The sequence below is a fragment of the Bos mutus genome, chromosome 8 (assembly GCF_027580195.1).
Source record: "Bos mutus isolate GX-2022 chromosome 8, NWIPB_WYAK_1.1, whole genome shotgun sequence".
In the NCBI taxonomy this organism is placed as follows: domain Eukaryota; kingdom Metazoa; phylum Chordata; class Mammalia; order Artiodactyla; family Bovidae; genus Bos; species Bos mutus.
Window position 1 is genome coordinate 52,149,055 of NC_091624.1, and position 15,766 is coordinate 52,164,820.

The following is a 15,766-nucleotide window of genomic DNA, read 5'->3' on the forward strand; positions in this document are numbered from 1 at the left end:
TATTGTAGTATTTAGTACTGAAAAAAAAAACACGTGTAATGGATTCATGCAGTTCAAATACATGTTGTCTAAGGGTCAACTGCATTCTTGTATAATAGATATTCCGGAAGTAGAGAACAGAGCCTGTGGAGAAACAATTGTTAAAGAAATAAAGAAAATTTCCTATCTGAAGCATTGTCTTTTGATCAAAAGTTGCCCTGAGTACTAGGCAAACTATTTGAAGAGGCCAGGCCAAGCCAAACCAGCAAGGTATATTTAGGTGAAATTTGAATAGTAGAAGTGTATGTGAAAAAAATATATAACAAAGCAAAACGGTAGGCCACTCTGGAAAGAGTTTAGCAGTTTCTTACAAGACTAAACACACTCTATCAGCTGATCCAGTAATCACACTCCTTGGTATTTACCCAAAGGTAAAACGTATGTCCACATGAACACCTATACATGGATGTTTGTAGCTGCTTTATTCATAACTTCCAAAACTTGAAAGCAACCAAGATACCCTTCAGTAGGTGAATGGATTGAAAAGCTAAGTATATTCAAACAATGGAACACTATTTAGCACTAGGAAAAATGAGCTGTCAAGTCATGAATAGACACGGAGGAATCTTAAATATATATTACTAAGTGAAAGAAGACAATCTGAAAAAGCTACATACTATGTGACTCCAACTATATAACATTCTGGAAAAGGCATAACTATGGAGACAAAGAATCAGTGGTTGCCAGGAGGGAGTGAGGAGGAAAGGATGAATAAGTAGAACATAAAGGATTTTTAGGTCAAAGAAACTATTCTGTAGGTCATCACAATGTGGATATATGTCATCATACATTGGTAAACCGTTAGAATGTACGGCAGCAACAGTGAACCCTAAAGTTAACTAGGGACTCTGGGGCTCTGTCAGTGTCGGTGCATCAATTGTAACAAACAGAGATGTTAATCGTGGGGAAGTCTATCTGTATGTGGGGCAGGAAGTATACAGAAACTCTCTCTACCTTCCATTCAATTTTGCTGTGAATATAAGCTGCTCTAAAAATAAAGTCTACTTTAAAAAAGAAAAAGGGGAAACTTCCCTGGTGGTCCAGTGGTTGAGAATCCACCTGCCAATGCGGGGCACATGGGTTCAGCCCCAGAAAGATCCTACATGCCATGAAGCCACTAAACCTGTGGACCACAACTACTGAGGCCACGTGCCACAACTACTGAAGATCTGCACCTAAGACCTGCGCTCTGAACAACAGAAACCAGTCATGAGTCACCCACGCGCCTCAACTAGAGAGTGGCCCCACTCGCTGCAAGAGAAAGTCAGCGTGCAGCAGTGACTACCCAGCACAGCCTTAAATAAACAAACACAATTTTAAAAATAATAAAGAGAATTAAGGGAATAATTCTAGAAACAGCAGGAACTGTTTAAACTGTGTCAAAGATTAGAGAAAGAAAGAAATCTTAAAAAATTTTTTTAAATGTATATAATTTGCTTTATACAACTAGCATAACCCTGAGACACCCTCACCACAGTACAAAAACACTGCAAACAAACCTCAAAATCCTAAAAAATAAATAACATATTTATATGCCTAGCAGAATATTGAGAGACTAATACTCCATAAACAAGTAAAGTTTGTTCCAGGAAAGTCAGGTGGTTTGATAATTTTAGAAATCTATTGTAATTACTTAAATAAAGAGAAGAAAAAAATAAAACCATATAATCATCTCAACAGATGGCAAAAACACATTTGATAAAGTTCACTAAGCATTCCTGATAAATTTTGCAAATGAACAGAAAAATAGGATACTTTCTTAACGTGACTAAAAAGAAAAATATCTCAGACCAATAGCCAATATCATGATTAATGAAAACACAGGCATTCCCATTAAAATCAGGAACAAGCAAGCATGCTACCTATCACCACTTTTACTTAGCTTAGTATAGTTAAATAAGAGCATAAAATAAAAGGTAGAAAATTTAAAAGAATATGCTGGAAAACTATTCACACTAACAAGACTTTAGTGAAGAAAAGTTTTAAATAAAAATACAAAGAGCAGTGCTTTCCTGTATAACAGGAATAACTAATTCAAAATTTCAGAGAATAAATAAATCAGCAACAAAAATTTAAAAATGTCTTACAATAAAATTAACAAGAGTACTTACTAATGGGCAGGAAAAAAAGACACCGTATTCCTGAGGGCTGTGAAGGAAAACGTGAGGAACCGGAACCACACACATGTGTCTAACAAGCATGACCCCTGTTATAAGTCCACGCTAAGCGGGGGGAAAACCAGTCATGTGATCAACATTCACTGGCATCTGTTGGATTAGTTGTTACATGTGATAAAGGTGGTTTTTTGCAACATATGAATGTGCTGTTTTATTTTGCCTTTCTAAACATTGGAGAAGGAAATGGCAACCCACTCCAGTGTTCTTGCCTGGAGAATCTCAGGGACAGAGGAGCCTGGTGGGCTTCTGTCTATGGGGTTGCACAGAGTTGGACACAACTGACGCGACTTAGCAGCAGCAGCAGCAGCAGCAAACATGTGAACTTCTTCCTCCTTCATCAGGGCATCCATCTGGAGAGAGATTTTAATTATTACAGAAAGTATATAAAGAGGGGTTAACATGCAATCTCTGACATTTAAAGTAGGGCTTTGAGTCCAACGGAGTCTGGGCCTGAGACGAGATGGGTCAGGAACTGCAGTCATAGGTTGGGAAAAATAGCAGCCTAGCTTTGTCACAATCCAGTCCTTCAAGCATATCCAGCCCAGGACAAAGAAAAAAAAAAAAAAGTAGGGCTTTGTCTTTCAGGTCAAGCCATTTTCCTGAGAGGATCTAAATCCTTTTTCCTCCCCCTTTCAATATACTGAATGAAGAAACAAGCTGAGGACCAGCCCATGATGTTCCCTGATAATGCAGAAACCACCCCGTCCCACAAATGACAGCCAAGTAGCAGAGGTGTGAAACTCTAAGGAAGATGAAGGCCATGCTACCCAGGGCCAGGGGAAGACTTGCCTCCTCTTTTTTTTTTTTCAGTTATGGAGGGTTCTTTACTTTCGGTGTGAGAACTCAGTTGCAGCATGTGGGATCTAGTTTCCTGACCAGGGATCGAACCCAGGCCACTTGCCTTGTGAGGTCAGAGTGTTAACCACTGGACCACGAGGGAAGTATAGACACAGCCCTTTTCCAACTGTACCTTGCAACACACACGGGATAATTGTGACCCCAGTCATTGCTATGGGCCTTTTTGGTTTATCAAGCACTTTCAGCAACACGGAAAAGTACATAGAGTGGGTATGACAATTACTTCCACTTTAGAGGTGAAGCGACCATGGCTCAGAGAGGTTAGCTATCTTGCCCAAGGTCACACAGCTCATAAGGGTCAGAGCAAGGATTGACTTCAGAGCATATACAAAGGGGGTAATTAAAGAAGTTTCCATGAAAAGATACTTTAAAGAGCTAGGGGCAGGGCTCAGGGAACTGACAGAGGACTAGAAAACAACCCCAAGTGTTATGGTTTGAACTGGCTTCCCCAAGGATGATACATTGAACCAGAACCTCAGAATGTAACCTTATTTGGAAATAGGGTCAGGAATTCCCTGGTGGTCCAGTGGTTTGGACATTGTGCTCTCACTGCCAAGGCCCAGGGTTCAGTCCCCTATCTGGGAACTAAAATCCCATAAGCCACATGGCTCTGCCAAAAAATAAAAAAGCAGTGCTTCATGGCAGGTATAATCAGCAAAGGTTAGATTATCCTGGAGAAGGGTGGGCTGTTAATCCAATATGAGTTGTGTCCTTACACCGAGATACAGACAACTATGCCCTATGACCACGGAGGCAGCAACTGGAGTGCTGCACTGTGAGCTGGGGTCCCCCACCAGCCGCCAGAAGCTGCGGAGAGGGAAGATGGATTCTCCTCTACAGGTTTCAGAGGGAGCTCGGCCCTGCTGTCACTTTAATTTTGAACTGGTAGCCTTTTGAACGTGAGAGAATACATTTCTATTCTTTAGAAAAACATACACAATGTTTTGCCCAACGTGTGTGTTAAGTCGCTTCAGTCGAGTCCGACTCTGCAACCCTATGGACTGGAGCCCCGCCAGGCTCCTCTGTCCATGGGGATTCTCCAGGCCAGAATACTGGAATGGATTGCCATGCCGTCCTCCAGGAGATTTTTCCAACCCAGAGATCAAACCCTCATCTCTTAAGTCTCCGGCATTGGCAGGCAGGTTCTTTACTACTAGAGCCACCTCAGAAGCCCAGTGAAAATGCTGAGATGAGAAAATGCTGAGATTTGCAGCAAAGAGGTTTATTTACAAGGCAGCCAAGTGTGGAGAACAAGTCTCAGGTGTGCCTCCCAAAGGCAAGGGGTTCGGGATAATTATGGGATAAAGAATACAGCAACAGGGTGGTCTGAGGCTTGGGGAGCGTGGGGAGTGTGGGGTAAGGTGATTGGGAAAAGCTGTGGTCACCATCATTCCTCGCAGGTATAACTAAGCTACAGGTTCTAAACATTCACAAATGGAGAGGCTTAGCATGATCTAAGGGTGGAGTTTTCGGCCCTCTGATATCAAGAGGTTACCAAGCAGACACCCAGTTGGAGGCTCAATGGTCCACCCCAGTCTTAACTGGCTCAGCTTGAACTAGACACAGCTGACTTCAAGTTCCTGGAAAACAACTCGGGCAAACATCTTGTTTGGGCTACTTTCTGTTTACCAGTCTTAAAATAACCTTGCTTATTGAAGGCAGGTGGAATGGATTTGACTGATAAGATCCGGGCTTTCAGGAGTTCCTGCCCCCACATCCAGGAGGAGGAGGATATGGTTCTAAAATCCCCTCCTCCAGCAGATGCCTGAAACTATGGATAGTACTGAACTCTATATACACTATATCTTTTCCTGTATATTTGTACCTATGATAAAGTTTAATTCATAAATTAGGCACAGTAAGAGATTAACAATAGCTAATAATAAATATTATTATCATTACACTGGGCTGGAAGAAGCACAAGCTGGAATCAAGATTGCCGGGAGAAATATCTATAACCTCAGATATGCAGATGACACCACCCTTATGGCAGAAAGTGAAGAGGAACCAAAAATCCTCTTGGTGAAAGTGAAAGTGGAGAGTGAAAAAGTTGGCTTAAAGCTCAACATTCAGAAAACTAAGATCATGGCATCTGGTCCCATCACTTCATGGGAAATAGATGGGGAAACAGTGGAAACAGTGTCAGACTTTATTTTGGGGGGCTCCAAAATCACTGCAGATGGTGATTGCAGCCATGAAATTAAAAGACGCTTACTCCTTGGAAGAAAAGTTATGACCAACCTAGATAGCATATTCAAAAGCAGAGACATTACTTTGCCAACAAAGGTCCATCTAGTCAAGGCTATGGTTTTTCCTGTGGTCATGTATGGATGTGAGAGTTGGACCGTGAAGAAAGTGAGCGCTGAAGAATTGATGCTTTTGAACTGTGGTGTTGGAGAAGACTCTTGAGAGTCCCTTGGACTACAAGGATATCCAACCAGTCCATTCTAAAGGAGATTAGCCCTGGGATTTCTTTGGAAAGAATGATGCTAAAACTGAAACTCCAGTACTTTGGCCACCTCATGCGAAGAGTTGACTCATTGGAAAAGACTCTGATGCTGGGAGGGATTGGGGGCAGGAGGAGAAGGGGATGACAGAGGATGAGATGGCTGGATGGCATCACTGACTCGATGGATGTGAGTTTGAATGAACTCCGGGAGTTGGTGAAGGACAGGGAGGCCTGGTGTGCTGCGATTCATGGGGTCGCAAAGAGTCGGACACGACTGAGCGACCGAACTGAATAATAAAATAGAATGATTCTAACAATATACTCGGAGAAGGCGGTGGCACCCCACTCCAATACTCTTGCCTGGAAAATCCCGTGGACGGAGGAGCCTGGTAGGCTGCAGTCCATGGGGTCTCTGAGAGTCGGATACGACTGAGCAACTTCACTTTCACTTTTCACTTTCATGCATTGGAGAAGGAAATTACAACCCACTCCAGTGTTCTTGCCTGGAGAATCCCAGGGAAGGGGGAGCCTGGTGGGCTGCCGTCTATGGGGTCACACAGAGTCGGACACGACTGAAGTGACTTAGCAGCAGCAGCAGCAGCAGCAACAATATACTAATATATACTAAATATATAAATATAAAAAATTATGTGAATGTACTCCTCTCTCTCTCTGTCTCACACACACACACACACACAATATGTCTTAGCGTTCTGTACTCACCCGTCTTCTTGTGATGACAGGAGATGACACAATGCCTTTGATGAGATGAAGTGAGGGGAATGATGGAGGCACTGTGATACGGTGTTAGGCTACCATGACCTGACTGCTCCAGGTGATTTCTGTTTCTTTCCTCACAATCTCACAGATAGAAGATTCTTCTGTGTGTTGTAGATCTCTGCAACCTCAGCATACGATTTTTTTCTTTCTTTACTAAGAATAACTTTTATCTTTTCACTTCAAGGAAGCATTTATGGCCTCTCTTTGGTGCATCTGAATTGCCAACATCACTACTTTTGCGCTCCAGAGCCATTATTAAGTAAAATAAGAGTTACTTGATCATAAGTACTGCTGTCCCAGACAGTCAATCTGAATAACCTAGATAGCTACTAAGGGCCTTATGACCCTGGCAAGATTTTATCCTCTTACTGAGAGCAGTATTCAATTTAAAACATGAATTGTTTATTTCTGGAATTTTTCATCTAATAGTTTTGGACCTCATTTGATCACATGTAACTGAAACCATAGAAAGCAACAACACAGATAAGGTATATACTGTATACCTTCTAATACTGTAATTATAATAGTGTAATTGTGACTTAGAATTCTATTCATTTATTTAATTAACATTCATGTAGCCAGGCCCTGTGTTTGGTGCTGAGGCTAGGGAGAAGACAGACACAGCCCTTGCCCTCTAGGAGCTTGTTACCTTGAATGGGAGACAGAAATACAAATGATTACGAGATGCTAGGTAAATTCTGGAACCCGAGTGTTTTCAAGGCCCCAGGAAAGTGCAAAGGAGAGGGTCATTTATAAGTAATAAACTCCTTTCCTTTTCCTCTCCAACCCACTATTTTAATACACATTTAAACTTATCTCACTTAATCCTCACAATTCCATTATCCCCATGTCACATATCAGGCTTACAGAATTAACGTACTTGCTCTGGGTCACACAGCTAGGAAATGGCAGAGCCAGAATCAAGTCCAGGCCTGCCTGACCCCAAAGCCTACATTGAATCCCTGGCGGCACTGTGCTAGACTGAGAGATGGAACCCATTAAAGCATGATGCCTCCCTTGGAAATAGAAATTGTGCCTCTGACGATCCACAGAAAGGGAAAAGGAGGAAATGAGGGGGTGACAGAGAGGAAAAAGGAAGACTCTTTCAAGGACTTTTGCTCTAAAAATTTGAAAAACATGCCACAAAGCAACTAAACATGTGCACCAGAACTACTGAGACTGTGCTCTAGAGCCTGTGCTCTGCAACAAGAAAAGCTACCAAAACAGAAGCCTGCACGCTGCAACAGAGAGCAGCCCCCACTCGCCACAACTACAGAACGCCCATGCAGAGCGATGAAGACCCAGGATAGCTATAATAAGTAAATACGGAAACAATAATAGGGACTCTCCTGGTGGTCCAGTGGTTGAGATACCATGCTTCCACTGCAGGGAGTACAGGTTCGATCCCTAGTCAGGGAGCTAAGATCCTGCATGCCATGTACCATGGCCAAAAAATGGAAGGAAAAAGTAGGCAATTAAAAAAAAATTAGATGGTTGGATAGATGGATCGAGCAAATGTTAGCAGACGGTTAACAACTGTGGAGACTAGACTTTAAATATATGGCTGTTGACAATTTTTTCAATTCTATGTGTTTGAATATTTTCACACACACACAAATGTTGGAGGCAGGGGAAATTAAGCAATAGTTGAGGGGGCAGTAGGAGAATAGATTTTCCTAGCACTGTCCCATATGGTAGCTACTAGCCACATGGCTATGAGCACATAACATAAACTATGGCTAGTCTGAGTTGAGAGCTTCTATATAAGTAATTTAAACGTCAAAAACTTAATACAGAAAAGAATGGAAACTAGCTCATGATTAATTTTTATCTTTTTTATATGTTGAAATGATCATTTTGATATATTGGGTTAAATAAAATGTTATTGGAATTAATTTCACCTATTTATTTTTACATACTTAATCCCACAACAAAAATTACATATGCAGCTCGTGTTACATTTCTAATGGACAGAGCCGTCTAGAGCGTCCAGTCACCGCTGGTCCTGGTCCTTTGTTACTCACACCTGCTCTGGACCAAGCCTTGTGCCAGGGAAGCTGAATCAAACAGTCACAGAGAGCTGAAGGTCGTAGTCCTGGGGACAAGCCAACACAGATTGGAAAACATCAGATAATTTCACAATTTCAGCACCTTAGGAATCTCACTGACTTCCCTGCTTGTAGGTGTCCATTTGAATCTTCCAAGAGAACATTTGGAAATATGTTGGGGTATGAGCAGTTGTCAGGTTGACCGGGGTGGCGGTCAGCATCTCACAAGTAGGGTGTAGTATAGTAATTACCGCAGTGACAGAGATAGTCCAGGAAGAATTTTTCTATCCAAAACACCAGTAGGGTACCTGCTGAGAAACCCAGAAGTAAAGAAAGAGTAACGCATCTGTTCCTACCCTCTGGATAAGGGCTCTGAGGCCTGTTCTCCAAACCACAGAGGGCAGCACCATTATTTCTGTGGTGGCAAGAACAAGGAACTTCCTGGGCTCCTGAATCACATAATCCAATTCCTGTCTCCTTAAGGGTAGGGAAAACACCCAGGGATAGTCAGGGAAGCCCAAGGGCTTGGCTCCCAGCAGGAAACCTGTCTGATTATAAAGACTGCCAATAGACAGCGTTCAATTATCCCAGCCTACTTAGCCTTCTGAGAGCCTGTCTCCAGAGTCAGGGCACCACCTCCAGCATCAGCCCTAAGATGCCACAGGCACAGAATATTTCTGGAGTGGTGCCCGGGGATAATGAGTCATCTTTTTGGTCTGATCTCAGGGGCTGGACCTATGGGAGATGGGGAGTGTGAAGGGGTGTCCCACATAACTCAGGTTGAAGGACATGGAGTCTCAACATTCCACAAACCACAGAGGGCCTTAGTTGAGGAACTGGTAAATGTGGAAGGACTCAGAGGAAGAGGGAGAATCACAGCCAGCTTTTGAGAAGCTCAGAAATCCCTTTATAGGGACTTCTCTGGTGGTCCAGGGGTTACGACTCCTAACTTTCACTGCAGGGAGCATGGGTTTGACCCCTGGCCGGGGAACTAAGATCCCACATGCCATATGTTGTGCCCAAAAAAGTAAAAAAGAAAGAAATTCCTTCTTAGAAAAAGGTGCAGAAGTCCAGACAAGAGATGACGGGTGCCTGCATTAAGGCAGTATTAGGGAGAGGAACAGATGGACAGATGTAAAGTATATTTTTGAGCGGACATTCTAACTCTTTGATGTGGAAAATTAAGGAGTCAAGTATATCTCTTAAGTATCTGGAATGACCTACTGAGTGGTGAATCGGACAGGAATAACTTCAAGAAACCTGTTAGTGAAGGGAAGAGAGAGATGAGGCGGCAGCTGGAGGGAAAAAACAATATGTCAAAGCAGGTTTTATTTTAAAGATACAACAAGGTTAAGCTTTATGCTCTCAGAGGAGTCACTAGGGGAGAAGAGTAACTCATGAAATGAGGTTCCTGAGAAAGAGAAGGATTAGGACCAGGGATAGGATCAAGTGGGATGTTTTTAGATTGAGTCCTGGTCTCAGGGTCTGATGTCATGAGTCCAGTCAATTAGATACTTGAACTTATTCCCCCTTGGGCTTGCTTCCTCTTGCTTCCTGCCCACATTTTTTTTTTTTTTAAGGTATGTGCTATGTATTATAAAAGTCTAAAAAAAGCAAAAGGATAGAAAAAGATATGTTAATCAAATGTTAAGCAAAAGAAAGATGGTATAATATTAATAACAGACAAGATAAAATTTTCAAGCAAAAATGATTACTTAAAAGGATTTCTTGTTGTTGTTCGGTTGCTCAGTCATGTCCCACTCTTTTGCAACACCATAGACTGTAGCTCACCAGGCTCCTCTGTTCACAGGGTTTTCTGGCCAAAATTACTGGAGCGGGTTGCCATTTCTTCCTCCAGAGGATCTTCCAAACCCAGGTCTCCACATCTCCTGCATTGCAGGCAGATTCTTTACCGTTGAGCCACAGGGGAAGCCTGAAAAGGATCTCTACATACACACAAAAGATTGTTTTCTGGGGACTTCCCTGGTGGTCCAGCGATTAAGAATCTGCCTTCCAGTGCAGGGGATGCAGGTTCAGTCCTTGGCCAGGAACTAAGATCCCACATGCCGTGGGCAACTAAGCCTGAGTGCTGCAATTAAGACCCGACACAGTCAAATAAATAAAAATAAATGTTAAAAAATTATTTTCACCAGCAGGATATACCAATTCCAGTCTTGTGTGTACCTGATGACATAGTCTCAAAATATATAAATTAAAAATTTATAGAACTGTAACCAGAATTGATAAATTCATAACGAAGAAAATGGATATAGCATATAGTGAAAGTGAAGTCACTCAGTCGTGTCTGACTTTTTGCGACCCGTGGACTGTAGCCCACCATGGTTATAGTGTATATATGTAAGTAACTGAGATATGAAGCTGACAAAACAATCAGTAGGGATTTGGATTTGAACAAAGGAATTATAAAACTTGATAAAATGGACATATATAGAAACACAGAGAAGACACATTATTTTCAAACACTCAGATAATATTTATGAAAAACGTTCAGAGAGTAGGTCATAACACAAATCACAACAGATTTTAAATAAATAGATATCATATATACCACATTTGCTGACTACAATGAAATTAATTTTTATAATGAAATTAAATTAGAAATCAAGCTTAGATCAATTGTAAAAATTAGAAAGATTTACCTAAAAACTTCCATTTGCTTGGAAATTAAGAAACTAGAAAATAATAACTAGAAATAATAAGTAAAAGTTGGAAATTATTTAGAACCAGACAAAAACAAAAATAGTATATATCAAAACTTGTGGCATGAAAAGAAAAGAGCATTTATATTAGAAAAAAGAAAGAAAGTCTGTAATTTAATGAGATTTTAAAAGTGAGAAAAAAGAAGCCCAAAGTTAGCAGAAGAAAGAAAATAATGGAGAGTAGAGCAGAAATAAATCAGTGAATAGAAAAATGATAGAAAAAGCCAACAAAACCAAGTTAATTTTTTTCTTAATAGAACTAAGGAAAAAGTAGTGAAAAGACTCAAATCAGAAATGAAAGAGGAGACAGTGCAAGTGATCACACAGAAATAAAAAGGAGTATTAACAATTATTATGAACAATTGAACACAAAAATTTAATAACCTAGAAGAAATGGATGCATTCCTAGAAACCTACCAAAACTGAATTGAGAAGAAATTTGAAAGCCTGAATAGACCAATAACAAATAAGGAAACTGAATCAGTAACCAAAAAATTCCAACAAGAAAGCCCAGGACTAGTTGGCTTCACAGGTGATAACTACTAAACACTCGAAGAAGAATTAAAACCAATCCTTCTAAAACTCTTCCAAAAAGAAAAAGATAGAAGAAGCAGGAACACTTAGAGACTCATGTTATGAGGCTAACATCACCCTGATACCAAAGTCAGACAAAGTCACCACTAGGCTGGTACCAAAGACTCAGGATCTTACTTTCTGGACCAAAGTTGGGACATAGTTTTCTGATTTTTGAATTTGTTGATGTGAAAAGCCATCCAGATTTATAAGAATGAAATTATATTTGAGGGATTATTCTCATTGAAAATGGCATAAAGATAAATATAAAGCTTAAAGAAAGAACATGTCAGTGAACAGACGGCTGGATTCTAAGAGAATAGATTGTTTTAACACAGATTTGTTCTCTTCTCTCAGAGTCTCCAAGCAGTAAGAAACTAGCAAAGCCCACGGTGGCCAGATAAAGAGCCACAGAGCTGGGGTACACAGATTTTCTTTCTACCAGATTCTTAGATCCATCATTCTACTGCCATAGAGATCTGCCTGGGCCTGAGCCCTGTAATTCAAGGTCTCACAGCCACTCCAACTCCCCAGCCCCAGAAGTCCAGAAGAATAGCCTGTTGTCCACAAGGTGGAGCCCAGGAGCTGGAGCCCTTCAGCTCAACCCAAGACAATCCTAAACAGACAAGAATGAATTATCATGAGGAAGATGGGTTTATCTCAGAAATACAAGGAGAGTTCAATATGGTAACAATATGGATGGGAATCACTTCATTAACAGGTTACAAAAGAGCTGTGTGATCAGTAAAAGACCTGAATTAATGGAGAAACAATGTTTCTGAAGGGCTTCCCTAGTGGCTCAGTGATAAAGAATTCGGCTGCAATGTAGGAGATGCGGGTTGATTCCTGGGTGGGGAAGATCCCCTGGAGGAAAGCATGGCAACCCACTCCAGCATTCTTGTCTGGAGAATCCTCAAGGGCAGAGGAGCCTGGTGAGCTACAGCCCTTAGGGTCACAAAGAGTGGGACACGACTGAAGCGACTGAGCAGCAGTGTTCCTAAAGGGGAAAGCTTGATTTCACGAAAATGTCACTTTTGCCCCCAAGTTAGTCAATAAATGAAAGGCAAAATCTCAGGATTTTTATGAAATTTGACAAGCTTATTGCAAAATTTTTCTGAAAAAGAAAATTTGCAAGGATAGCCAATATATTATTGAATAGGCTAGTAAGAGAAAATTTGCCCTAAAGGATATCAGTACACCCTACAAATCTATAGCAACTGAACAGTGCGTATGGGGACAGTAAAAAACAAAAACAAAAACAATAATATTTCTTTAGAACAAAACAGTGAGTCTAGAAAGAGACTCATACATGTATGAAAAATTAGTATTGATAAAAATAGCACTTTTAAATATTGAGAAAAGGATAGCCTTTACAATAAATTCTGTTGGGGCAAGTAAACAAACTTACCCTATCTTGCAAGTAAATAACTAGAAAATAAACCCAGATAAAACAAGAGTGAAATTGAAAAACCAAACTTTTTAAAAGTACTAGGTAAAATATAGAACAGAAATGTATTTAAAAGTTTGGAGATATGAAGCAAGAGAAAGAAATTTAATTACTCCAAATCATTAAACTTCTATATAACAAAAGGCACCATAAACAAACAAAAAGGCCAAATGACAGAAAATATTCACCACACATATAATAAACAAAGGATATCGTAGAGAATACATAAGGGACTCTTAGAAATCAGTAGTCTTCAAAATTAGAAGAATGGGCATAAAATATGAAGACAATTAACAAAAGGAAAATATTTAACAGCAAAAACTGATGTATAAAATTATGTTTAACAGGATTAGTAATAAGAAAAATGCAAAGTAAAACAATGATATCCATTTACACCTTCATAATGCAAAATACAAAAGGCTAGTAACACACAATATCTGTCAGGGTATGGAGAAATGAGTACTGTTGCACACTTGGAGATCTAAATTAAGACAGCATTTTTGAGGGTAATTTGGTTGCATCTTTCAAAAATTTAAATAATTATACTTTTGACCTAATAATTTCCTACCAAGATATCTATCCTAGAGAAACAGATGTGTGTGTTAAAGAGCCACATAGAATCATTCTGTGCAGATTGTTTTGCATGGCAAAAAGAAAAACGCTGGAGATAAAAACAGGAAATGGTCAAGTAAATTTAGTATATTTATACAATAAATTATTAAGCACCATATTATCAAGAAACAAGTAAGTATATGGAAATGTCTACATTGTAAATGTCTATATTGTGATTTGTTACAAAGCAAGCTTCACATGTTAAGGAAAGACAGAATTTTTTTTAAAGACCCAAATAGAATTTTAAAGATGAAAAATATTATTTCTGAGATAAAAATTATATTAGATGACTCAGTGCAACATAGTACCCTTGACTGGCTCCAGAAAATAAAAATGACATTGGTGGGAAATTGGTGAAATTTGAGTAAAGCCTGTAGTTTAATTGTATTGTATTAGTGTTAATTTCTTAGTTTTGATAGATGTACTATGTTTATATAAGGTGTTAACATTAGAGAAAGCTTGGTGAAGGGTATATAGGAAACCTAGGTACTGTTCTGGAATTCTTCTGCCAACCTAAAACATTTTATAGGTTTCTTTGAAATATATTGAGTGGAATTAATGGCAGACCAAAACCTGCAGAACAAAATATTTGGTTAACTTGATGACATAGCAATATAAACTATCTAAAATAAAACATAGAGAGGAAAAAACTGAAAAAGAAAAGAAAGAGTAGAGTATCAGTGATCTTTGGGACAACCTCAAGTGCCCTAAGATAAGTACAACTGGGAAAAGGGTGACAGAATAAATAGTGTAAAAAAATAACGGTTGAAATTTTTCCAAATATGATGAAAACTACCAACCCACAGATCCAAAAATCTCAACAAGCCTCAAGCAGAAGAAACATGAAAACACCTACACCAAGGCACATCATAATCAAATTGCTTACAACCAATGATAAAAAAAATATTAAAAGCAGCCAGAGAAAAAGGCACATTATGCAAAGGCACAGACATAAGGATGGCAGTAGACTTCCTTCTAGAAACCATGTAAGCCAGACAGTTATGAAACATCTTTAAAATATGGGGGTGGAGGGGTTAGGGAGATAATACCATCAGAATTATGTACCAAGCAAGACTACTTCTCAAAAATGAAGGCAAAATAAAAATATTTTCAGATACACAGACGTTGAAATACTTTATCATCAGTAGACCATATCCATAAGAATGTTAAAAGAATTCCTTCAAGTAAAAGAAAAGTGATACCAGAAGGAAACCTAGATCTATACAAAGCAATTAGACCTGGAAGTGTAAATACATATAATATAAAAGATTTTTATATTATATATAAATAATATAAAAGATTTTAATATTATGTATAAATACATATAAAAGATTTTAATATTATATATAAATACATATAGCAGTTTTTTTCCTCTAATTTTTAAACTTCTTTTAAAAATAGTTGACTATTTGAAGCAAAAGTAGTACAATGCTGCAGGATACATAACATATGTGAAATGAAAATATATGACAACAATAGCTCAAAGCCCAAGAGATGGGAAATAAAAGTGCATTGTTAAAAGGTTTATACACTATTGGTGAAGTGATACAGTATTAATTAAAGCTAAACTGATAGGTTATACTTAAAGCAACCACTAAAAATAAATGATCACTAGTATGCCACTACGGGGCTTCCCAGGTGGCACAGTGGTAAAGAACTCATCTGCCAATGCAGGAGATAAAAGAGATGCAGATTCAAAGCTTGGGTTGAGAAGATCCCCTGGAGTAGGAAATGACAACCTGCTCCAGTATTCTTGCCTGGGAAATTTCATTGACAGAGAAGCCTTGTGGGTTACATTCCATGGGATTGCAAAGAGTCAGACACGACTGAGTGACTAAGCACACACACACACACCACCTGCCAATACACGAGATAAAATGAAATCATAATGAATACTCAGTTAATCCAGAAGAATACAGAATACAATTTAAAAGGGAGGAAATAACAGATGGGACAATAGATAATAAAAAGCAAGATGGAAGATTTAAACCCAACCATATTCATAATCATTTAAAATATAAATGGCCTAAACATCCCAATTAAAAAGCAGAGGTTGTCAGATT